The sequence below is a fragment of the Ascaphus truei genome, chromosome 2 (assembly GCF_040206685.1).
Source record: "Ascaphus truei isolate aAscTru1 chromosome 2, aAscTru1.hap1, whole genome shotgun sequence".
Taxonomy (NCBI): domain Eukaryota; kingdom Metazoa; phylum Chordata; class Amphibia; order Anura; family Ascaphidae; genus Ascaphus; species Ascaphus truei.
Window position 1 is genome coordinate 212,789,199 of NC_134484.1, and position 27,650 is coordinate 212,816,848.

Consider the following 27,650-nt stretch of genomic DNA (forward strand, 5'->3'; position numbering starts at 1 on the left):
GCAGGGGGTCCCTGAGCATTAATTTCTGGCTCAGGGAACCCACTGCTCACTGTACAATATTATTAAAATACAGAAATGCTGCTTCATTACCATAGCACATAGCCACTAAGGTAAAGAACGATTCTTTATTGATGTGTATGTTTTATTTATACTGTACATGTGCAGAGGGTCTCCGGAGCAGAACCGCTGTGGTTTTAGGTCCGGGGACCCCCTGCTCCCCGAGATACAGGCCTTTTAGGGGGTGCCGGTATCCCTCTGCTTGGTTTACAGGCCGCAGTCACGTGATCGGGACCTTTAAATGCAGAAGGATACCGGCACCTCATAAAGGGGGTTGTATCTCGGGGAGCAGGGGGTCCCCCGACCTGAAACCAATGCGGTTCAGCTCCGGAGACCCCCTGCACATCTACACTATAAATAAAAATGTATTTCATATGTATTTATTTATAGTCATTTATTTATTTATTTAGATTTATTTATTTATTTTTTGGCGGCTGCTGTGTGTGAGTTTTTTTTATTGTGGGTAGTGGGGTTGGGTGAAGTGGGTATTAGCCCCAGCGGTGTCTGTTTAGGGCTTGCGGGGGGTAGCGGGAGGGCTTAACCCCTTCATAACCATAGCGGTTTTAACTGCTACGGTCGTGAAGGGGTTAAGTGCACCCGCAACCCCCCCGCTAGTCCTAAACTCACACCAAGGGCCAAATACCCCCTTCACCTACCCCCGCTACCCACAATAAAGCAGGCACGGTGGGTTAACCCCTTCATTGCCTTAGCGGCTATACGCTATGGTAATGAAGCAGCATTTCTGTATTTTTAATAATATTGTGCAGGAGCAAGCGGTCCCCTGAGCATTAATTTCTGGCTCAGGGAACCCCCTGCTCACTGTACAATATTATTAAAATACAGAAATGCTGCTTCGTTGCCATAGCACATAGCCGCTAAGGTAAAGAACGATTCTTTATTGATGTGTGTGTTTTATTTATACTGTACATGTGCAGAGGGTCTCCGGAGCAGAACCTCTGTGGTTTTAGGTCCGGGGACCCCCTGCTCCCCGAGATAAAGGCCCCTTTAGGGGGTGCCGGTATCCCTCTGCTTGGTTTACAGGCCGCGGTCACGTGATCGGGACCTTGAAACGCAGAGGGATACCGGCACCTCATTAAGGGGGCTGTATCTTGGGAAGCAGGGGGTTCCCCGACCTGAAACCAACGCGGTTCAGCTCCGGAGACACCCTGCACATCTACACTATAAATAAAAATGTATTTCAAATGTATTTATTTATAGTCATTTATTTATTTATTTATTTAGATTTATTTATTTATTTTTTGGCGGCTGCTGTGTGTGAGTTTTTTTTTATTGTGGGTAGTGGGGGTGGGTGAAGGGGGTATTAGCCCCAACGGTGGTTGTTTAGGGCTTGCGGGGGCTAGCGGGAGGGCTTAACCCCTTCATGACCGTAGCGGTATTAACTGCTACGGTCGTGAAGGGGTTAAGTGCACCCGCAACCCCTCCGCAAGTCCTAAACTCACACCAAGGGCCAAATACCCCCCTCACCCACCCCCGCTACCCACAATAAAGCGGGCACGGTGAGTTAACCCCTTCATTGCCTTCGCGGCTATACGCTAAGGTAATGAAGCAGCATTTCTGTATTTTTAATAATATTGTGCAGGAGCAGGGGGTCCCTGAGCATTAATTTCTGGCTCAGGGAACCCCCTGCTCACTGTACAATATTATTAAAATACAGAAATGCTGCTTCGTTACCATAGCACATAGCCGCTAAGGTAAGGAATGAGTTTTTATTTATATATGTTTTTTATTCACAGTGTAGATGTGCAGAGGGTCTCCGGAGCAGAACCGCTGTGGTTTTAGGTCCGGGGACCCCCTGATCCCCGAGATACAGGCCCCTTTAGGGGGTGCCGGTATCCCACTGCTTGGTTTACAGGCCGCGGTCACGTGATCGGGACCTTTAAAGGCATAGGGATACCGGCACCTCATAAAGGGGGCTGTATCTCGGGGAGCAGGGGGTCCCCCAACCTGAAACCAATGCGGTTCAACTCCGGAGACCCCCTGCACATCTACACTATAAATAAAAATGTATTTCAAATGTATTTATTTATAGTCATTTATTTATTTATTTAGATTTATTTATTTATTTTTTTGCGGCTTCTGTGTGTGAGTTTTTTTTTGTGTGGGTAGTGTGGGTGGGTGAAGGGGGTATTAGCCCTAACGGTGTCTGTTTAGGGCTTGTGGGGGGTAGCGGGAGGGCTTAACCCCTTCATGACCGTAGCGGTATTAACTGCTACGGTCGTGAAGGGGTTAAGTGCACCCGCAACCCCCCCGCAAGTCCTAAACTCACACCAAGTGCCAAATACCCCCCTCACCCACCCCCGCTACCCACAATAAAGGGGGCACGGTGAGTTAACCCCTTCATTGCCTTAGCGGCTATACGCTATGGTAATGAAGCAGCATTTCTGTATTTTTAATAATATTGTGCAGGAGCAAGCGGTCCCTGAGCATTAATTTCTGGCTCAGGGAACCCCCTGCTCACTGTACAATATTATTAAAATACAGAAATGCTGCTTCGTTACCATAGCACATAGCCGCTAAGGTAAGGAATGAGTTTTTATTTATATATGTTTTTTATTCACAGTGTAGATGTGCAGAGGGTCTCCGGAGCAGAACCGCTGTGGTTTTAGGTCCGGGGACCCCCTGCTCCCCGAGATACAGGCCCCTTTAGGGGGTGCCGGTATCCCTCTGCTTGGTTTACAGGCCGCGGTCGCGTGATCGGGACCTTTAAACACAGAGGGATACCGGCACCTCATAAAGGGGCTGTATCTCGGGAAGCAGGGGGTCCCCCGACCTGAAACCAACGCGGTTCAGCTCTGGAGACCCCCTGCACATCTACACTATAAATAAAAATGTACTTCAAATGTATTTATTTATAGTCATTTATTTATTTAGATTTATTTATTTATTTTTTGGCGGCTTCTGTGTGTGAGTTTTTTTTTATTGTGGGTAGTGGTGGTGGGTGAAGGGGGTATTAGCGCAACGGTGGTTGTTTAGGGCTTGCGGGGTGTAGCGGGAGGGCTTAACCCCTTCATGACTGTAGCGGTATTAACTGCTACGGTCGTGAAGGGGTTAAGTGCACCCGCAACCCCCGCGCAAGTCCTAAACTCACACCAATGCGGTTCAGCTCCGGAGACCCCCTGTACATGTGCACTATGAATAAAAATGTACAGTACTGTATGTTAGGGGTTATAGGGGACGGCTTTAAAGACAACAGCTCGCAAACGCCCCATGCATTTTTACACGGTATTGCAGTATTGCAGCCAGCGGGAATAAAATGCTTAAATCACAGCCGCAAATATAACGCTATATACCCCGGGAGAAAATGACACAAAACCGCACATCACCGGGGTCCTCTGAAATTCGCGGAGCTAGCTAAGTAAAAATAAAGTTGGTCGCCAGTGTAGAGACAGCTCCCTTGCTTCTGTCTTCACATCTGCACAAGGAGACCTTAGTTCTCGATGCCATTCACGCTCCTGGGATACCCATCACCCTTGGTCTTCCTTGGCTACAGCTTAACAATCCTCTCATTGACTGGACTGCCTCCGCTCCCATTTCCTGGAGGTCGTGGTCAGGCGAGACTCATCAACTGCTGGCCAATACCTCTGTTCCCGAAGTTATTCTACCTTCCGTTTACCATCAATTCCAGGATGTTTTCAATAAGGTACAGTCAGACCTCTTGCCGCCACACAGGACTTACGATTGTCCAATAGATCTAGTTCCTGGTTACTCCCTACCCAAGTCCAAGACCTACCCCTTGTCGTTACCAGAATCTCACGCTATGGATGAATATATTCAGGAGAATCTCAAGAAAGGCTTTATTCGTCACTCCAATTCCCCAGCAGGGGCTGGGTTTTTCTTCGTCAAGAAAAAGGACGGGTCGTTGAGGCCTTGCATCGACTACAGGGGTTTAAACCAGATAACTATTAAAAATCGTTACCCCCTTCCCCTTATTACCGAACTGTTCGATAAATTACAGGGGGCCAAGATTTTTTCCAAATTGGATCTGCGTGGTGCCTATAACCTGGTGCGCATCAGGAAGGGGGATGAATGGAAGACGGCCTTCAACACGCCTAGTGGACACTACGAATATCTGGTAATGCCTTTCGGCTTATGTAATGCTCCCGCTGTCTTCCAGGATTTCATCAACGACGTCTTTCGTAAGGTACTCAATATTTTTGTTATTGTATACTTGGATGATATCCTGATTTTTTCCAAAGATCTCCAGGACCAAATACGCCACACCTCCTACGTCCTTTCCCGTCTCCGTAAACACCATTTGTACACCAAACTGGAGAAGTGCACCTTTCATACGACCTCTACTCCGTTCCTGGGGTATAACATTTCCGATGAGGGGTTTATGATGGACTCCGGTAAACTTCAAGCAGTCACTGAATGGCCAAGACCCAACTCTCAAGGCCATACAACCTTTTTTAGGGTTCGCTAATTACTATCGTAAGTTTATACGGAGTTTTTCCACCATTGTGGCACCCCTCACTGTGCTCACCAAAAAAGGAGCTGATCCTTCTGCTTGGTCATCCGAGGCCATCTCCGCCTTCGAGACACTCAAGGAAGCCTTTATATCCGCACCTATTCTCCGTCATCTCAACATCGAACTTCCCTTCATCCTGGAGGTCGACGCTTCTGATTGCGGTGCTGGTGCCGTTCTTTCCCAGAGACCCATGCCCCAAGATAAGTTACATCCCTGTGCATATTTTTACAGGAAATTCTCGTCTGCCGAGAGGAATTATGACGTGGGTAACAGGGAACTTCTGGCCGTGAAGATGGCTCTTCAAGAGTGGAGACACCTGCTCGAGGGGTCAAAAGAGCCATTTACTATTCTCACGGACCCCAAGAACCTTCTTTACATAGAGAACGCTCGACGCCTTGGTCCACGACAGGCTCGTTGGGCTCTGTTTTTTTTCGATTCGATTTTCACCTGTCCTGTATCCCCGGGACCAAGAACGTAAAGGCAGACGCACTCTCCCGAATACATTCTTCTGAAGAGAGGCCAGAGTCGTTGGAGACTATCCTTCCACATGAGAGGATTCTCGCCACGTCTATGTTCAAGTATCTTGCAAAGATTTTGCACTCCCAGAGACGCATTCCAAGGACTTGGTCGTTCCCAACAACAAACTCTATGTTCCATCCAAATTTGTTCCAGAGGTCCTGTCTTGGGGTCATTCCTCTAAATCTGCAGGTCATCCAGGTTTTAAGAAGACTACTGATCTCATTGGTCTGAATTTCTGGTGGCCAAGGATGTCTCAAGATATTCTGGAGTTTACCCGCGCATGCCCCACGTGCGCTCAAAGCAAGACTCTCCGTTAAAAGCCTCAGGGTTTTCTGTTACCCCTTCCAGTTCCCGACCGCCCCTGGTCCCACATTTCTATGGACTTCATCGTGGAGTTGCCCAAGTCCAGAGGAATGAACACGGTGGTCGTGGACAGGTTCTCGAAGATGTCCCATTTCATTCCACTTAAAGGATTACCCACCTCCCCCGCCCTTGCTGATATCTTTACGGAGCAGATTTTCCGGATTCATGGGATCCCTTCGTCCATTGTTTCTGACAGAGGTTCTCAGTTCGTATCCAAATTTTGGAGAGCTTTCACGAAAAGATTGGGCATCTCTTCTTCCTTCTCTTCCGCCTATCATCCTCAGTCCAATGGACAAACGGAGACAATCAATCAATCCCTGTAGAAGTACCTGAGATGTTTTATATCCGATTTCCAGGATGCTTGGGCTCAACTCCTCTCTTGGGCAGAGTATGCCATCAATTCTGCAAAAAACGAGTCCACCCGGGAGTCACCCTTCTTTATAAATTATGGGTTCCACCCTCCCTGTCTTCCCATCCCCAACATTCCTTCTGGAGTACCAGCCGTAGATGAACGCATTTCTTCCCTCCAAACCGCATGGTCCAGGATTCAGTCTACCCTTCTCAACTCCTCCCGCAGATCGAAACTACAGGCCGATCATTGTCGTCGTTCGGCGCCCAGTTACAAACCAGGGATTTGGTATCACGGGATCACTCCCCTCGGCGATTCCTCTGCTCAGCGCTGGGCGCGCCCACGCCCTCCTGCACGCACACCTACACGCACGCCAGCCCCAGACGTTATGTGCATGCATTCCCAGCTTACAGAGCACACGCCTAACAGAGCACTTTTAACCACTGCTCCTGCAGTGAGGCGTCGCCCCCAAGCATCATACAGTTCCATGCAAATCAAGGATTACACTCAGCTGGGCTGTAACACCTCCCTCCTATCAGGGAAGACTCCTTGCAGTCCTCCAGGCCTGCCACCTTTTCCCATTGGCCTGCCCAGCTTTATTATGCCTGTGCTTCCCATCACTCGTCGCTCGACATAGGCTCTGTATGGAAGTACTTCTGGATTCTCTCAGTGTTTTCACAGGTTCTGATGCAGCTTGTACGACTACCCCCTCTGGCTCTCGATCTCAGCACCCCTTGGACAACGCTCACTCTGGTAACCCCTTGAACACGGCTTGGACTACGACCTATCTCACTCTCCACTCCCTGACCTCGGCAAGGCATTCATCACTCTATCTCTACAACCGGTACCGGCAAGTATTGTCTACCTTACTACACCTGGCCTGGCAAACACTTCATACCACACTCCGGACACGCTCCCTTTGCTGCGGGTGCGTGTATTACCACTTCCCCCTTCAGCTCAGGGGACGGGTCTGGTCTGCGGGAAGCACCGGCGTAACAGCACTAAACTGTGCCCCTATCTCCACCTGTTCCACAGTGTTTCCCTGCCTAGCCTCCCCTAGGAGATCAGGCAGAGCATTGCTCGCCGGATCCTCCAGCAGTGGGCTACAAATGGCCATCACTGCTCCCATACTCGGTGCCCTGTATTCCTTCAGCATATTAACGTGATATGTCTTATGCCTCTCAGGCTCTACATGTAGTTGTACTCATTCACATTTCAGATGACCGGGTACGGTCCCGACCAGGCAGCCATCAGCTTGTTCTCCCGAGTGGGTTTGAGAACAAGCACCTGCTGTCCTGGGATGAATTCTCTGCTACGGGCATTCCGGTCATACCATTGCTTTTGCTTGGTCTGAGCGGCCCTGAGGTGGTCCTGGGCCACCCCCATGAGCATCTCTAACCGGTCTCTGAGATCTACTACATACTGGATCACTGAAGCATCAGTAGCAGTAGCCTCCCCTTCCCATCCCTCATGGAATAGGTCCAGAGGTCCACGTACCCTGCGGCCATATAGTAGCTCGAAGGGTGAGAAGCCGGTAGATTCCTGCGGTACCTCTCGGTAGGCAAACAGCAAGTGCTGTAAATGAATCTCCCAGTCTTTCCCCTCCGCCTCTATAAATGTCCGAAGCATCTGCTTCAGGGTACCATTAAACCTCTCACATAATCCGTTTGTCTTGGGATGGTAAGGGGTAGTGCGCCGGTCCTGTACACCGCATGCATCCCAGAGACAATGTAACAGTTCACTCATGAACTGCGACCCCTGATCGGTTAGGATCTCACTAGGGAAACCTACCCTAGAAAAAATGTTCAGCAAGGCTGCTGCCACTGTCTTTGCATCTATGGTGCCAAGCGCTACCGCCTCAGGGTACCGGGTGGCAAAATCCACCACCGTGAGGATGTAGCGCTTGCCTGACCTGCTAGGAATCATAAGGGGTCCTACAAGGTCCATCGCTACTTTCTGGAAGGGTTCCCCTACTACCCGTAGGGGTTTCAGTGGTACCTTCACACGGTCGCCCGCCTTACCCACTCGCCGGAAGGCATCACAAGAGCGGAAGAAACTGCTCACTACCGGCCAGTAGTAACGCTGTAATAACCGGGCTCGCGTTCTGTTGACCCCCTGATGTCCCACTAATGGAATAGAGTGAGCTACCCATAACAGTTGCTGCCGGTACCCCTGGGGCACTACTAGCTGTCGCTTACCAATCAATCCCTCCTCTATCCTTGGGTTCCCTTATTCTCTGTACAGGAGTCCCCTATGCCATAGGCAGCGTTCTGTGCCCTCCCCTGCCTGAGACTCGGACGCCCGAAGTCTCATGCCGGCCAGGGTAGGGTCTGCCTTCACTGCCTCCCTAAACTGGGCTCCTAATTCTGGCCACCGCAGCGGGTCTGGACACCTGGTCGTAGGTGCATGTCATCGGTCCCAGATCGTTGCCAAGAAGGACCTCAACATCCAAACCGGGTAAAAACCCCACCTCCCGCACACCCTGTCCCTCCCCCCAATCCAAAAAGATCCTGGCAATTTGCAGGAAACGTGGTTCTCCATCGGCCACAGTGATCTGCATCCCAGGTCCTTGGAGCAATTCTTCTGGCTGGACCATATCAGGTCGGACCAGGGTCACTGCAGCCCCTGAATCCAGCAAGCCGACTGCTTGCCGGCTACCGACTGTGACCGGGGTGAGATGTCTGCTCCGGCCATCCGTCTGCTGCAGGGTTGTGCTGATCTGTGCTCCGCTCCTGGCTGTAGGCACCGATGAAACCGGGACAGGCGTTGCATGGGACGTCTCGCTTGCAGTTGTTTCCATGACTGGTCCGGTGTCCTTGGTGGAAGCCACCCACATGCGGGCTACCGGCTTTGCAGCTGGGGTACGTTGCCCCTGAGGGGGTCCGCTGGGGTGCCGTGGTTCCGGGCAATCTGGTCTCAGGTGACCAGTGCGGTTACAATTGTAGCACCGGCGCTCGTGCCGGAGCTCTCCCGCCTTCGGTGGACTGCCGCCTGCGGGCGGTTTCTGAGTCCATTGGGGAGTACTGGCAGTCTTTTTGGATGGGACTGCCACCGCCACCTTGGCTGTTGCCTTGGCGGGCATCAGCGCTCGGCTGGCCACATAAGCATCTGCGAGCCTGGCTGCCTCCTGGTAAGTCTTGGGCTTTTTGTCATACACTCAAGCCCTCACCGCCGGCGGGCACTGCTGCATGAGCTGCTCCTGGAAGATGAGATCTAGCAGGCGATGGTATGTCTGTGCCCCATAGCCCTCCACCCATTGTATACCGTGCAAAGCCATGCGGGTCACGTAGGTCACATAGGTCTCTTGGGACTGTCTCTCCTCCAGCCGGAATTTACCCCAGTAAGCTTCAGGGGTAAAACCGTATTGGAATAACAATAGCTCTTTCAGGTGATCATAGTCATTAGCATACTCCTCTGGAAGCGCCATCATTGTCTGCTTCGCCAAGCTGGACAGCAAGGGGTCCAAGCGTGTGACCCGGTGCTGGGGTAGTACTTTGTACCGCCGGCACTGTGTTTCAAAGTTCTTCAAGAAACTGTCAATCTGATCAGTGCCTTCCATGTACTTGGTGAGACTGTGATGGTCCAGTTTGAGAGTATCCTTGTCGCGCTGGACAGTGGGGCAATAAGCGGGTCTGTTCACTGCCATAGTGATAAACTGCCGCCGCTCTTCTGGTGTCCCTCTGTCACCCCACGCAGTAATCAATGCCTGCATTTCAGGGGTGAACGGACTGGTAGCCGCAGCAACCAGTGCCCCTCCTGCTGCAGTGCCCCCGGGAGGTGCGCTTGTCCCCTCCCCGGGATTCTGCCGCCCCGGCACTGGGTTCCTTCCCTGATCTCCGGGCAGCGGTATAAGGGCAAGCTGAGCCGCATCCTGAGGCTCTGCAAGCCAGGCTTCATGATCTCTGATCGCCTCTTTCATCCGTGCGACCTCTTGGTCCTCCCAGTCAAGTCCATATTCCCGGCACTTGTCCCGCAACTGAGTTCGAGTCCTCAGGTGGGATGAGCCTTCAGCTTCGCTCATGGTTCACGGCTGGTAAAGGTTAAGACGTAGCAGTGAGGTGGTGATACAACTTGCGTTAACTGTTGCACTACTGTGTGTTCAATATGTTTAGTCCCAGGAACTCGCAATTACTCTCGAGTTCCCATTATATGACAGAGTCCCGCAGAACACTGTAATATAGGTTCAGTTCAGTCCCGCCGCTGCCACCAGTTTTATTATAAGCCTGTGACGGTAACTTTGAGACAGGCTATAATAATACACCAAAAATAACTGGGTTGAACTAAACGAGGCTTAGATATAAATAAAATGTAGTTTATTCCTTGAAAAAGGTGAACACAGCAATATAGTACAATTTAACAGACAAGAATGTAACACTTACTTTGGGGTTGGGAAATGAAGAAGTATCAAATAGCAATTCTCCAGCTATCAGGTAACAATCAAGATGTAATAGAAGACAAGTACTATAGGGTTGACAACAGTTTATATATCTTTGTAACCCTATTCTTAACATTGAGTACAGGCTATTGGAGATCAATTATCTGTACCCAATCTCTAACGTGGGAACACAGTTTAACCCATGCCCCCCAACTAGTTGGCACATGCGTCCTGAGGCCCTGAGATTCTCATTTCTGTAGCCCCACATCTAAATCAGGGGCGCCGACTAGTCTACCAGATGGAATATCTGGCAAGATTTGCTTTGTTTATAAGTTTGAGTTAAGACACTCACAAACCACTCCAGCTTCACTCCTTTCTGCCCTCCTGTAAACAGTTGGAGTGGCTGAGTCTTTGATCTGGTGCCTGTTTCCTAGACATTTGGTCTTTCCCCTGGCCATTTGCATTCCTTAGTAGGCAGGAATCTTCGCGGGCATTTGCCCCCGCTTTGAAATATAGTATGGTTCTGAATTTACACACCTATTAAAAGAACCGGTTCTGTTAGGTCCAGCGGGTCCACACTTTCCAGACCTTAATGCTGGAAGTGGTACACTACAGGGTCCAAGTTTCAACCCACTGCGACCTTCGGAACCGGAGATATTCAAATCTCACATAAACCGTTTCATATTTTATTATAAAAAACTCCGCTAAAAAGAAATCTCAGTTTTTCACTAAATCCCCATTGAAACAACGGGCTCCGCCGCCATAGGCTTTCAACGGGGAATCTCCGCCATTGGCGGCTATGGGAGTCTACCGCCATAGACTTACAACGAGGAATCCGCCATCGTTGGAGTCTATGGGGCTTCTCCGCCATGGCCGGTCAATGGGGGGACAGCCGCCATTGAAGCCTATGGGTAAAATTCACAAACCTTTATGGTGGTCCATACTCTGTGGGGTTGTCAGATAGGGTCGGGAATGGTTCTGTGGTGATGCCGGAATAGTGCCTACAGGCACCACAAACCACAGCCCTCTGGACCCTCCAGACCCGGAGATATGGACTTATGATTTGCAGGGTTTCGGACTTAGCCGTTTTCTCTTGCTGCTTCTGCCGCCGCCATTGAAACCTATTGTGCGACCCGCTCCATCAGCACGACCCTTTCTGGGGGTCCTGGACTCTTGGACCCGGTGGTGGTCAGGTGAGGGGAGGCCTAGGAGCTAGGGGCAAAAATAATTTTATTTCTGGGTGCCCTAGAACCTAAGATTTCCACGCCACTTGTCGTTGAACTTGACTAATCAGTGATGAAAGCTCTTTTTCAGAAAAAGTATCCGCTTTGCGGTTTTGCGGTTTGGACGGCTGCCAACTCGTTCCTGGAAAGCACCATCGAGGAATCTCCATTGAAGTCAATGAGCCCATTGACTTACAATGGGAAACCGCCGCTCCTCCTCTCGGACGCCACCTGCTGGTCTTCGAGGGAAACAGGTCCACAACAGCTAGATCCGCCATTGAAACGCATGGAGCTCTAATGGCAGCCTATGGGACTCTGCAAAATGGTGCCTGTAAAGGCGGGAAAATTACACAAAGGGCTATAATCACTAATCAACTATTAACCCTTGCCCTCCCGGATGGATCCCAGTGTTTGTGTGGTGCAGACACAGACATGATGATACTACATTGGAACAGGGAAACACACATTTACATGTAATGGCAAGGTTTAAACCACATTCCTGGACCGCAGTCCAGTTAACCCCTTGCCTCCCTGGTGAGGTCAGGCGGTGACCATATCGAGTGCAACCCCTTTAATACCAGACCACCCCTCTCTCCCTCTACACCATTCTACTAGAGACAAAGAAGTAGTCGATTCTGCTGTATGTACTGTGGGGGTGTGAGAAGAAAGAGTAAGCTCTCTGCCCAGGATGCTGCTTCCTCCATATATCTACAAGTTGATTGGTTTGAAGCCCAAGCTTTAAATCCTTAAGCGTTCTGCTATGGGTCTTCTTCCCTATTTTAGAGCTGTCTACTCTTGCATCAAGGACCATATTACAGTCTCGCACTAGGATAATGTTTCCTTTTGCTGTCCTGTGCAATACCCCAAAAAACTTTGTGAAGAAATCTGGGTCATTCTCACACAGGGCATATTTTGTGGCTAGTTTTAAATATTGTTCCTGTATCTTACCCACTATGATTATAAACCTTCAATTTTTGTCTTTTTTTGTCTCTTCGACTGTAAAGGGGAATCTATTATGTATGAGATCGCTACTCCTTTCTTTTTCCCTAAGGCTGAGGCTACACTGGCGACACACTTTATTCGAGCTTGGCTAGTCCCACGAATTCGGGTATACCCGGGTGTATTGAGGTTTGTGACTGTTTTCTGCCCGAGTGCATTGAGTTATTTTCCAAGCAGGGATTGAAGCATTTTATTCCCGCTGGCTGCAATACTGCACAGTATATATATATATACTGCATTATAATTCATGAATTTATGCCATCTGGTAGACACGCGAAGCATTGCAGCCTATTAAATCCTAATCATTATCATTTAACAGATCAGCCGCCCATCAGCCAGGCATGAACCCAGGCTGGGAAGGCAAATGCAACGGGGCTTGTCAGAGGTGAGGAGTGGCGCATTCCAGGTATCTGCCAGGTACATACCGGGTATTTGCTCGAATAAAGTGTGTCGGTGCAGTATGTGTACTTGTCGGAATTGCTTATCGAAAAACGCTGGCGCATTCTTTTTATTAAAGTGCGTTTCTTGTAACATGACTATGTCTGCCTTTCTCTTTTTATAATCAGACATAGCCACTTTTCGCTTATTCGGGCTGTTCAGACCCTTAACATTATGGGAAATCAATTTAACTGCCATGTGTGTGTTGACTTACAGCCCTCGATAGCTGATGTTTGGATTCCATCTGTCGGTGTTCTCCTTTGGTTCACAACGCTTGGACCTCTCAGGAAGAGAAATCCGACACAGTGGGAGGGGGGGGGGGGGAAGGATAGGTTGGGAGTGGGGAAAAAAAAAATAAGAATTAGAACTGACAACACACCACAATAAAAGAAGGGGAGCTGGGTCAGCTATGCTCCAGCTCCTCTCCCTTGCCCAAGGCACTGGTCCAGTTCCATAAGACGACCCAGCTGTCGTCCCTGGGTCCGGTGTAAACCAGTCACTGGACATGCCTGGGTCCACATCAAGCCCCCGGTGTAAAACCGTGCGGCATGATGTGGAGCCCATACAGACCGCGGAGGTGGACCCCCATCTGTCCATGGCACAGAATCAATTTAATTCCCGACCCTGATTCTGCGCTCGACTATTTCCAATCCGAGTTCTTAAAACTCTGCGATATCCATGCTCCACTACGCAAAATTAGGGTACGGTGGGCCCATATTCCATGTGTTACAACTGACCTTATTGCACTCTGCCAGCTCAGGGATACCTTGTGGAAAAGCTACAAATCAACTGGCACTACCAAGGATCTCAATCACTACAGATGCCTGCGGAACATGTGCACAAGGCAAACAAGGCACGCAAAAGCACGATATTACTCTGACAATCTCCACCAAAATACATCAAACGCAGCTAACTTCTGGAAGGTTATCAACAATATATTCCAGCCTCCTAACCATCAACAACCAAGTAATATCACTAAGGGGGATATTACTCTGACAAACCCCACTGACATTGCAAATGCATTCAATGATTACTTTGTGGGGTGTGCCACTAACTTATTAGTGAAATGCAGCCCAAACCACAAACCTGAATCTCGTCCTGGGAGTGCCCATATAGCCCCACCCCTTCCCAACACTGCCCACAGTTTTCATTTTGGCCCAGAATCTGAAGAGGAGATTACACAAGCGCTCCTCAAACTAAAACTAAGCAGCCAATGTGGACCTGACTTGCTACAATCTAGGTTCCTACGACTTGGTGCCCCAGCCATTGCCAAACCAATTGCTTCCAAAGTCTCCGTTGCATACCTCTGCACATGTCCTCTTACACCCCCCAACAAACTTTTAATCTACTACTATTTCTGAAACCTAAACTTTTATCTACTATTCCTAATTAACTAGAACCTTTGTGGGCTTAACTGCCTGTCTCACTATATCTCTCAGGCTCAGACCTTCCCATGCCTCCGACTGCTGCCTCTCTTCCTTTTTCACCTTCTTGCCCCTAACTGAAACCTCCCTTCATTCCTGCTTCCTGCTTGTCACCTTGCTAATCCTTCCTCTCCTGTCCCCTCCATCCCCCCTCCCCTCTCCTCCATCCCCACTCCCCTCTCCTCCATCCCCCTCCTCTCTCTTCCATCCCCCCTTCTCCCACCAAAACCCCCCTCCTTCTTCTTCCCCTGAATGTGTCAAACTTGGCCCCTCTGTTAACTTTACAGAGGACTGAGTTTTTTCCCGCTTTTAATTAACTGTCACTAGGTATCGCCCTTCAGCTTCTTTCCTTGAAGGCTAAAGCATGACTGCTTCTCTTCCCACCATCTGCCTCTAGATGGCGCTCCACCATAGGCTATCAATGGGACAGCAACCGAGGCATGGCGGCAGACACAGCTCCTTTAGGCCCTTAATTGAAAACGTGTCTGTGGCCAGTCACAGTCAGTTTTCTCTTCTTTCTTTCGGGAAGGCTCCAACTCGGTTCCAGGACGTCGAGGGGACTGGTTCTTCATCGGGTGAGTGCTAAGAAGGACTCAGGGGGACGGGGACTTTGTTCAGCTGCTGCAGGAACGCTTCTCCCTCCTCAATTATTCTGAAGGTATGTGGAACCCCATTCCTGAGGACGAATAATCCAAATGGGAAGAGCCAGCGATATTTTATGTCCTTCTCTCTCAGAGCCCTGGTGATTGGTTGGAAGCTCTTTCTTCTTGCCAGGGTAGTGGGTGCCAGGTCCTGGAAGACCTGAAATTGTCATATACCAGATTTTTAGCAGCCCTTGCGATCTGGGAGACCATCTCTTTTGTTTTGTAATAATGAAATCTTAGGATGTTGTCTCGTGGGGGGTCAGAGGGTTGAGGTTTGGCACACAGTGCCCGATGACATCTATCCAGATACCTCTCATTTTCAGGCTTGTCAGGGAATAATTGCTCCAGCCATTGTGACACGAAATCGTCGGCGTCTGTTATTGATTCCGGAACCCTTCTAAACAGCAAGTTATTCCTTCTCTCCCTGTTCTCCATGTCTTCTAATTTGTCCCCCATTTCCTTCACTTTTGTGCTGAGTAGGGTCAAGGTCTTGACATTTTTTTTGCAGGGATTTGATAGTTTCATCCATTTTGTTTTCCACTACGTGTCCTTTCTCCCAGCCCATCCACCTCTTTCCTCATTTCCCAAAGTTCCCTTTTAAAGAAAGCCTTCATTTGGCCACATAATTCTCTGATATGCTCTTTGGTGGTTGAGGTTGTATCCCTGGGGGCATCACTCCACTGTGAGTGCTCGCTTTCAGAGCCTGATCCGGCATCTTGGGGTTCCTGGCTTCCCACCCGTGACTTCCCCGACTTAGCATAAAAGTCTGTCAGTAGGGTTTTTTTCTCTTCTGCCTCGTTTGTGTCGGCATCTCTAGTGTTTCCGACAACAGTTGTGCTTGAGAAAAAGTTCGTTTTCTGTGCAGATCTGGCTAATTTTTTCCAAAAATGCGTCGGTAGGGACAGAGCTTTTAAGTCAAGCTTCCATCCACTCCACTGTCACGCATGCTCCTCCATAAATAAATGTTTTAACTTACTGTACACCATGCACCTGTAAATGTTTTTACTTACTGTACTCCAATAAAAAAATGTTGATTCTTTTAAATTGCATTTATAAATAAATGTTTTAACTTACTCCATAACCTAGTCAGTCCTATAAAGAAGTTCCCACAGTCAGTCCCCACAGTCCCCTTGGTCAGTCCCCACAATAATTTTTTCGGGGGCGTCTCTTGTTTACATACACGCATGCGCCTAAATGTGATGACCCGCATATGCGTTTCAACAAGGTTCCAATGAGACATACAGTAGGCGCATGCGCCTAGCTGTCCACTAATTGTTCAGTATCTACTGTAGAAGCTGCTCAGCCAATGATATTGCTGGACTACATTTTCACGAATTGTGACTAAAATAATAGAACTAAATAACCATAAGCAAAGCGATTGATTACAGGAGAATCGCTTGACTGTGCATTGATATTGATATTTTAAAAAAATAATAAAATACGGCAGCTGTATTCACCATAGACTTTGTCAATCGGTTGGCGCCGTGCCACTGATACCAGTCCCGTATTCTTTATTATACACGTAGTTGACAGGTGACAGCGGACATGCTACACCTTTAATTGACAGCTGATGAAGCTGGAAATCTTTTTGGTACATGCAAACTTGCTGGTATCTGTATGTGAAATCTTGCTCAGGCTGCAGGTATCCAGGCGGGGACAAATAGCAAGGGTTGTCGGTCACCAGGTTTTCACTGATGGTCGGAACGTTACTGGAAGCCGGTGGTGGTGCTGGCGCCTGCGATGGTGCTGTTCCATTGCTGGCCTGAGACAGATGATTGTTAGTTGGTTTTACCATGACTTTTCACCTTTTGAAGTCTCCATGATCAAAGATACTAGAAAAATCTGGCGCAACACACCAATACCCTCCTCTAACTCCGGGTGCAGGATCAATACGAAAAAACCACGGATCTATACATAACTTTTTCCTTATTGCACGCTTTCACACACGAGCATCTGGTGAAAATTTGTAAAAGTCATAATTTTCGATAAAATATTGATACATTTGACCATCTGCTCCATTAATTGCGGACATATTAAATAAGCGTACGTTATGTCAGGCTTTTTTAACACGTGCTGTGGCGGTGTACTCATCTCGGAACTCTCTGAACAATAGAACACCAGACACTGTGCATTGAGTTTTTAATATGAAACGCCTAAATTGATACAGTATTGTAACTTCTTCAGTACCAATGTCAATTCACAATGGACCACTTTTTGAGGTCTTCAGTGGCACTCATTGTTACATCAAATATTTACTGACATTCATGTATCAATAGATATGTATTTATTTATTATTATTCATTTTAATACTCATTGTTTAGTTATTTTCATTTATTATTTATCTCATTTATTTGTCTATAAGGCAATCAATAGTATATATTTTATTAACATCATGTTATTCAGTTACTTATATACACATCCATACAGCCGCGCCAGCTTTTATTTGAACACTTCTCGGTTATTTTGCGGTTGCATTTTCAGAATTCCACACGCTTCACGGCGTTCATGCCACATTCATGCCACATTCATGCCTTATTCATGCCGCAATTTTTTGCCAGACGTCACCCACGGTTGATATGTTTAATGATAATGGTTCGGATTTAATTGGGTGCAATTCTTCGCGAATCCGCAAGGTGGCAGATATTCATGAATTGTAAATGACTGTAAATAAACTTCTAACCATCACCTGTGGGGACAAAGAATGCAAGAGATGAATAAGGGTGTAAAGACTCAATCAGTCAAAAAAATGCTTGAGTTCCCACTCTCCATTTATCACTCTAGGGGAGAGAGTATCTAATGCAATAATCCAATGCATTTCTCTTTTGTTTAAATGATTGAGTCGATCCCCACCCCTAGCATGTAGTGGTATATGTTCCAGACCAGAAAATAGAAAATTATCCAAACCTCCTTGTGGGCATTCTATAAAGTGTCTCGATACTGGGTGTAGAATATCTTTCTTGATAATTAATCTCACATGTTTGGCAATTCTGACCTTTTGCAGTCAAATGGTTCTGCCGACTTATTTTTTATTACACCCACAAGAAATGACATAGACAACAAAACTGGTATTGCAGTTAATAAAATACCTAATTTTTTGTCTACTCTTAGGGTAAATGGTGTATTTGTTTTTAATAGGTTTGGTATACTGACACCATTTACAGTATCCACATTTGTGAAATCCTGTTGGTATGCTTCGTATAGGTTTGGTGGAAGAGGATTGAAACAAACTCCTAGATAAGGAAAAGGTTAATGTGACAGCTTTTTTATAAGCAAATCTTGGACTACCTTGTATTACTTGATGTAAATCTGGATCTAGTTTGAATACATCCCAGTGTTTATGAATAATCGCACAAATCTGATTAGCCTGTCTGTTAAATTTAGTGATAAATAACGGACCCTTGCTGAAGGCCTTTGAACCAAATTTGAACATGTCCATAGTTTGTGCATTTTGAAATGCACCCTGTACATTATCCTGACTGTACCCCCTTGAAAGGAATCTTGGACTGAGATCCTTGGATTGTTCAAGAAAAGAGGATTACTTTGAACATAATTTCTTATATTGCAAAAACTGCCCCTTAGGGATCCCACGAATAAGGGATCTAGGATGACTACTCCTGGCATGTAGGAAGGAGTTCCTGGAGTGAGTTTTTTGTATATATCCGTTTGAATTACATTGTTAGGGTCAGCATGGAGCGTCACATCAAGATAATTGATAAACTGTGTATTAGTCTCAAAATTCTAAACTAGGAAACAAAGACACCCTTTTGACAGCACTCGTTGTAATTGAAATGTAATGATGAATAAATGAAAACATAATGCTTTATTACTCTCGTATAAAATAAATGGTGAAATATAAACGTAATAAACAACTAGCATTGGTGACACAACATGAAAAACAGGCTAAAGTGCTCAATACTAAAACTGAGACATAGGGGGGAAGGATAGAACCAGACTGCTTATTAAAAGAAAAGTGACTCACAAATAGTGAGAAACAACCCCCTAGTACAGCAATAAAATGGTTAAAAAGCCTGTATAGTCAAAAACAGGTAACAAAGGACTGACCATGGAATTGATTAACTAATGAATAGCATATGAAAATGAACTCACTCATGCACAGATAGTACAGACAAAATAATGTCAGATAGTGTAGTCAATATTACCAGTATCAAAGCCCACGTAGGGGTATACAGCATGCCAAAGAAAAGCTGACAGCAAAATTAATAAATCTGCTGTTAGATACAAATACAGAGGTACTTCAAGTGAACAACATGCATAAGAACCCATAAGAACCCACAAAATGTGTTGAATGGCTCTGGGGCAGGGATCAGGTCCGTATCAAGTTATAGCCCACTAGTTAATATGCATTGTTAACACACAGCGGAGAATGAATGGCATAGAAGATACTTTGGTGAGAGTCCAGACATATGTTTATAGAGGGTGGGTTCGCAAGCGTATCCAATGCACTGGATACAATCAGCTACTGGTGAGATACAATGTAGCACACAGATGGAAATAATCATACATACAGTACACTGTATTAGCCACCCATTGCAGCAATGATCGCTAAGCTTCTGAGGCCATCGTCATGGATAAAGAGGCAGTATTCGCTAAGGCTAGCTCAATCTGAGATAAATAATATAAATGACAGCCTCTAGTGCAGTGTATAACAATCAGACACCTTAATGTGAGCTCGCTAACAAACCGGCACTATTCAGTGCCTCTCACCCTCTACTCGGCATGTAAACGTCATGACGTCATGACGTCATGACGTCAGTCCAGTAGCCACCTCCCACCTATTAGTCTCAAAAGTAAACCTCAAATGTATATCATTATTATTTAAGGTGTGGAAAAAAGTGTCCAAACTAATAGTGTCATCATGCCAAATGAAAATTAAGTCATCTATATAGCATTTATAAAAGATGATGTTGTGACGAAACTTATTATTACTACTGAAAATGTGAACAGACTCCCAAAGACCCATAAATAGATTAGCATAAGAGGGGGCAAAAGAGGTGCCCATAGCAGTGCCTTGTGTTTGAAGATAGAATTGTGAATCAAATAAAAAATTATTGTGAGTAAATAAAAGTAGTCTTACAATCGATGTTATTTACATGTTACAATGTGGATGTAATAAGAGATACATTGGCCTAACTACCCACATGTTTAAGATCTGGATTAGGCAGCACATGAGATTAATCCTCAAAAAAGATCTCTTACACCCAGTATCCAAACATTTTAGTGAATGCCATGATGGGTCTCTTACTAACTTCAAATGCATAGCCATTGAGCACTTTCAGGATCACCACAGAGGGGTGACAGAACTAACACTTTATATAAGAGAGAAGGACATGGGATTTTTTCCTTAGATACCATGATCACAAAAGGATTAAATACTGAATGGGATTTAAACATTTTCTCTGAGTATACGGCTTTCTGTTCAGCCACTACCAACTCTGGTGTTAGGATATTCTGACTATACTGATTCTTTCATTATTGATGTTTAGTTTACAATATATAGTTTTTGATTTATTATGGATACATGCTTATGTCTGTTATGTTTAATGCTAAAATACCACTGTTTCAAAACTAAACTTCTGAACACTCAAATATGCGGTTATGTTATTATAACAAGCATCATGTTGATGCTTTTATTCTTAGTCAGAGGCTAAAGTTCATTATTTTCTTACATCAGATGGTTTGCCTTTGCAAACATATATACATGCCCATATTGCTCTGAATTTATCTCCATCGTGTTCAATTGAATAGGTTTTAGTGGTAGACATATGAGATAAGTATTATAATGAGTATTTACAGTTAAAGTTTTCCGTTTAAATTAACTCAGCATAACTTTTTTTTCTTCTGTAATTGGATAACAATTAATATCATACAGTTATCTATTACAAATGTCTGTATTTTTGTTCAGTTTGAATATAATAATTTTTTGTCAAACAGCTACAATGGGGGTCATGCACTAAGCTCCGATAAGTCACTTTTAGAGCGCAAAGTGCTCTTAGAACATGATGTTGCGCTCAACCCGATGCACTAAGCAATGCAAATAGGCACTTTGCGTCTAAAACTGACTTTTTTCAGGAATTTTTTCTAAGTTCAACTTTGATCGTTCGTAACCCTGTTTGCGTTAAATTCTGCCCTTAAGCAGGATGCACTAAGCAACGCAACCTTAGCGTAAGCGAAAGTTGCGTTGATCAGAACACGTCCGGTCAGAGTAGACGCAAAAAAAGTTGGACTTAGAAAAAATTATTGCTTTTCATTTTTGCATGCGCAAAACCCATACAACAGGCCGGCGGGTGTCCCCGGCTGACCCCGCGGGGGTCCCCGAGGGAGCCCGGGGGTCACGCGGGTGTCCCGGGGTCCCAGCGGGAGTCCCGGGGTACCCGCGGGCCTGCGGTAACAATGTTGCGCCTCAAAAAATAATAAACAATATTTATAACTAAATGCACCCCCCTAACACATACAATACAGTAATGGGCAAAATTACTATTATCCACATATGGATAATAATGCATTTGCCCATTTTAAATACATATAAATTACAATAAATACAGTTAATATATATTACACTTACCTTTTACAGGCACCCACAATGAAGGCCGTCTTCATCCTCATCTTCATCCTCCGATGCTGCAAAACACACACAAGAATAAAAACATCCAATGTAATGTCCCCTAACCCCTTAATCACCATAGCGGTTATTAACCGCTACAGTCATTAAGGGGTTAACCCACCCTCACCCACCACTCGGGAGGCCTACATACGCTATCCCACTAACCCCCCACCCCGTGAGGCCTAACCACTCTCACCCACTACCCAGCCGGGAGGCCTACCCACATACCCTTGGGGCCAATACCCCCTCCCCCCACCCCCAGTACCCACAATAAAAACAATAAACTGCCCCACAATAAACATCATTCTATTTATTAAATACATGACCCACCCCCAGTGCACCCCCAAAAATACATGATTTATTATTTTACATACAGGGTTCATACCCCAGGCCCACGTGAGTCCCCGGTGGGCCTGCGGGGTCACCTCACAGACCTACAGGTTACCAGCAACTTGTTTCACACAGGTTCTGGAGGCCTGTTGGTGGGTCCCGCCAGGCACCATGGCCCACCAGGTGGTCTCCGTGGGTCACCGTGGGCCACAATTGGGTCCCCACGGTAGGCCCAAGGATGTCTGGGAGCCCCGGGTCAGACCCAAAGGTGTCTGAGGGGCCTCGTGTGGTTCCCACGGGGTCTGGTGACCCACGGGTGGTCCCTACGGGTCCGCAGTGCCCATACAGATGTGTGGCTACCGGTTCTTCCCCGTAGGTGTCCCCCATGGACCACGCAGCCTGGTACCCATGAGAAGCCCAAGGATACCTCAGGTATTCTACAGAGTTCTCTCGCAGACCAAAGGAACCAATCCTGTATGTAAAAAAAATAAACCTGACCTATACATTAAATACATCAATCCACGCCCCCCCCCAACACATACAGTACAGTACAATAATGTGCCAAATAACTATTATCCAGATATGGATAATAGATTATTTGCCCATTATTAAACACATTAACTAGCATAATAACATAAATAAAGTTCTACTGACCTCATCAAATAGAAGCCCCCGTCGCCAGCAAAATCCTTGTCCTCCGTTGCCAACAAAATACATAGCCAATACAGTGCAATTACATTCAGATATCAATTAACCCCTTAATCACCTTATCGGATAAAAACCGCAAAGGTATTAAGGGGTTAAGCTACCCTGGCCCGATACCCACCCTTCACCCATTCATTTGTACAGGGGCTTCATAATGCAATTATATATATATACACATACTGCTGCGGCGCATCTTATTCTAACACATCGCCGGTTTTTCCCTGGCTTTTTCCTGGAATGCAACGCACTTCACCGAGAGCATGCCGCATTCATTTTGCGTTCTCAGCCATGGGTCATGCGTGGGTCATGCGCGGTTGACGAGCGGTTGATGTGTTTATTGAGAATGGTTCGGATTTAATAGGTTGAAATTCTTCGCGTGTCCGCCAGATGGCAGATATGCATGAATTGTAATGCTCATGCGCTTCAGTAATGTGTCGACTTGCAGGTGTTTCGTTTAAAAAAGATACCACAGTGTGCTATTGTAAATTGGCCTTGAGACTGAAGGAAGAGGTTGCAAAAATGTATCAATTTAGGCTTTTCATATTAAATAAAGACAAAGACCAGTTTCTGTTACAGTATTCTCCAGAGAGCCGTCGCCATGAGTGTTCAAGTGCAGCCCGTTTTCCAAAAACCCGACAGAAGTTACGCGTATTTGATATGGGCCGCGATTAATGCAACAGATGATAAGATGTCAACAGTTGTTCAAATTTATCAGTATTTTAGCGAAAACTATGACTTTTACAAATTTTCGCCAGCTCCTCATACATGGAAGCGTGCAATAAGGAAAAGGTTATGTAGCGATCCCTGTTTTTATCGTATTGAGCCACAATTTGTTGGAGGGTATTGGTGTGTATCACCGGCTTTTTCCTGTATCTATGATCATGCAGACGGCAAAAGGTAAAAGGTCGTGTTAAAACCAACTAAGAAACGACAGTCGCTGCCAAGCAATGCACCAGCACCAGCACCGGCTTCCAATAACGGTCCCACCGTCAGTGACAACCCTTGCTGTCTATCCAGCAAGCCTGAGCCGGATTTTGCGTGCAGTTTCGATCAAGCTTGCATGTACCTAAGCAATTTCCAGCCTCATGAGCTCACTACAGGTGTACTAGTCCCGCTGCAAACTATCGACATGGATGATCAAGAACACTTGACTGGCAGTGGCCCAGCGCCAGCGCCGGCACCAGCTGAATGGCAAATTCTATGGTGAGTATTGTTTCCGTATTATTTTCTGTGTTTTTTTTATTTTGACAATACAGTATCAATATCGGCGCGATTCAAAAGTCAAACGATTCTCCTGTAAGCAATATTATTGGCTGAGCGGCTTCTCCAGTACTGTGCTGCAGATACTGAACAATTGGTGGAACGCTAGGCGCATGCACATTGGAACCTTCTTGAAACGCATATGCGTGTCATTACATTGACGGTAGGCGCATGCGCATGTGAACAGGAGACGCCCCCCGAGAATATTATTGGTGGAACTGGCTGGGAACTTCTTTAGGGGGCTGACCATTACAGTAAAACTTTTCTTTTTGTTTTTCCTCAGAAAAGAAAACGGCTAATGGATGGATTTCGATGGATAATATCGCTTTGTGTAACAATGCCTGCACATTGCTGAATCGGATTTAAAAATCCATGTACAGTCTACAGTTTAGTGGCCATCGTTATTGATTAGGATAGAATACTGCAGCTGAAACAGTATGCTGATGTTTTCCGGCCGTACAGTATGCGATACATTTTATATACAGTATACTGTGTAATAAACCCCAAAAAATAAAAACTATGCATTTATTCTACATGTATTACAGTACTGTACATACAGTATTTGTCTTCTATACAGTGCCAGTACATACAGTACAGTACAGTACTGTATGTGTCTTCTATTTTTTTAATACTCTTGTACTGAGCATGCCTACAGTATACAGCACAGTATGCCTGGACAGTAGTGTACATTCTAGAAACACTGTATTTTGTTACAGTAGCAAAGGAGCCAATGGAAAAATGTAAAACAAATCAACATGTTCTTTTATTGGTGGAGTAAGTACAAAAACATTTATTTACAAATACTGTACAATGTAGAAACATTTTAAGTGTACAGCAATTCAAAACATCAAGAGGTGTATGGTTTACTGCTACAGTAGTGAAAACATTTATGTATAGAAAGTAAAAACATTTACAGTCAGTCAGTATGGTTTACAGTCACATGTTTTAAAAACAAATTCTTTATTCATAAAATATACAAAACGCAACATCTCCTTTATTAAAGAATGGCAAGTCAAAACATATACAGTGGGATGGTGTGCAAAACAGTCTGCACCAGTACAGTCCTCGAGTGCAGCAAACAGGCCCGGTTTTCAGGGTAACCTTTGAAAACCGTGCCTGTTTGCGGCCCTCAGGGACTGGAATTGTGCAGGTCCTGTGTGTGTGTACAGCAAGTTAAAACATTTCTGTATAAATAGAAGTTAAAAAACACACAACAACATCTCCTTTATTTAAGTACAGCAGGTCAAAACATGTACAGTACAGTTCAGCACAACAGTATGGTCTTACAGTACCCGTGATTAAACCAGAAAGTCCACCAGATTGTCCGTCCATGGTCGATTCCTTGCATGGCGCAGAACGCCATTAATGCAGTCTCAAACGCCTTTCATTACAGAATCTGAAATTGTATAAAAGCGCCACAATTCCCCCAGAATGGTCTTTCTTAAATTGGCAGGAAGCGCCTTTTTTACGCGATTTCATTCGTAGTTCACTCTGAAGGCCCAGTCGCAGTACAAAGAGTAGGGCACATGTTGCTTAAAAAGTAACAAGGCATACTTGTGGGGTGCACCAGCACTCATCACCATATACTTCTCCCTGAGCGCCGGTGGCAGATCGCACAGGGTGATGTCGGGCACCGTATCGATGCGAGCGAATGTAGGTCTTCTGGGAGCGGGTGTGCTTGAGGCGATGGGCGATGGTAGGTTGTCTAGGAGGATGCTTTCCTCCGGTCTTGGTCGCGGTGTTGTCTCCTGGCGTGGTCTTGACGGGGTTGTCATGTCCTCCTCAACGGCATACATGTACTGGTACACTACATCTTCTGGTGGAGGGTGTGCGCTTGGTGATGGAAGGGGGTCGATGCTCCCATTCAGCACATCCATGCCACCATCCTGCTCCGGCGTCGAGGAAACAGGGGCATGAACACTGAGCAAATGATGTATACCCGCTATGTCATGTTTCAGACAATCCAGGAGGAGCAAAATATGGGGAAATAAGGAAACAAAAAACAGTGCAGATTTAAGTGCAGACGTTGAGACTAAAATGCAATATGATGTCAGTGTCTTGGCTCTACTGGTTAATCTACTCACAAGATGTTAGTGGTATATAAGCAGTTGGCAGATTGGGCTGCCACCCCAGGTGAATGCTGTATACTGTGTGACTCCCTCCAGGCTCGTCTCATCAGAATGGTAGATGCACATGCAAAGGAAGAAACAGAACTACATAGCGCGATCTGTCTTTGAATTGACTTTATAAAAGGTATTATGCATATAAAATGTGCACTTACACTGTGCCAAAATTAAAATCGCATTTTTCACATATATAGTGAATCTAGGGGGTACTCCGTCGTTCTCACCGCCTCCTCTCTGGCTCTGGATCTCCTCCGTCTGCAACCTGGGACTCTGGACTCCGTGTCTCCTCTGGTGCGTGTGACGTCACTGCTCAGTGGATGGTGCAGCTACGGATCCCTCACTAGACCAAAACACCACTCAACGCATTTCGCCCAGCTCTTACAAGCTGTCAATGGCTTCGTCAGGAGTGTGTGAGTGGTAGGGTTAATAGGTGTCCATATATACCCTTTAGGATCTTATTAAACAATTACTACAGATAATTATGTTAGCGCTATGATTATTAATGTTATTCATATACTTAGAACTGAATAGTAGCATTTATACATATAAAATCGTTTTACATAATTTATTTCATATGAAACATCATTCTCATAGGTATATAGAATCAGTGTATTTATTCAAATATGGAGCTGATTATCTACGGGAGAGTTAAGCTAATTAAACTGCTTTAATCTGGTAGATATGCAGAGTATAAACTGCAGGTTAATAATTTCTTTAATTACTTCATTCTATTAACAGCTGAGATCAGTCAAGGATTTTGAGGGGAGGTTTATTTATATCTTTATATTCTATTGTTCAGGTTGACGTTATAATATAAAGCAATAACTGTTGTGACCCAACATTAATTATATTTATGGTGCTAAAATAGCTCTAGTGTGTAACAGACACAATGGAATACTGCTAATAGTGATAACTGTATTAATTGTTTTAATGCTATTATAAATTGCTCAAGGGATGATATTAGACATCTACCACCATAATTAAATGGTGATATTATTTACTTTCACTACAGATTCAGCAGGGGGGCGATTCCTATATATTATCCCATAAGTGTTTCAATAATGTATTATACTAAAAGTTTTGGGTGGAGAATGACATTTCATTTACATCTCTATCAATGAACAGGTAAACATCAGACTATAGAAAACACTTTTACATCTTGTCACAACATGCCAATTCTAAGGATCTCTTGAATAGGTTTTCACAATGATTATATCATAATTATACAATTATTTAAATACAATTGTGCTTTGGACATGGTACCATATCGTGAAATGTTTCATATGAAATAAATTATGTAAAACGATTTTATATGTATAAATGCTACTATTCAGTTCTAAGTATATGTATAACATTAATAATCATAGCGCTAACATAATTATCTGTAGTAATTGTTTAATAAGATCCTAAAGGGTATATGGACACCTATTAACCCTACCACTCACACACTCCTGACGAAGCCATTGACAGCTTGTAAGAGCTGGGCGAAACGCGTTGAGTGGTGTTTTGGTCTAGTGAGGGATCCGTAGCTGCACCATCCACTGAGCAGTGACGTCACATGCACCGGAGGAGACACGGAGTCCAGAGTCCCAGGTTGCAGACGGAGGAGATCCAGAGCCAGAGAGGAGGCGGTGAGAACGACGGAGTACCCCCTAGATTCACTATATATGTGAAAAATGCAATTTTAATTTTGGCACAGTGTAAGTGCACATTTTATATGCCTAATA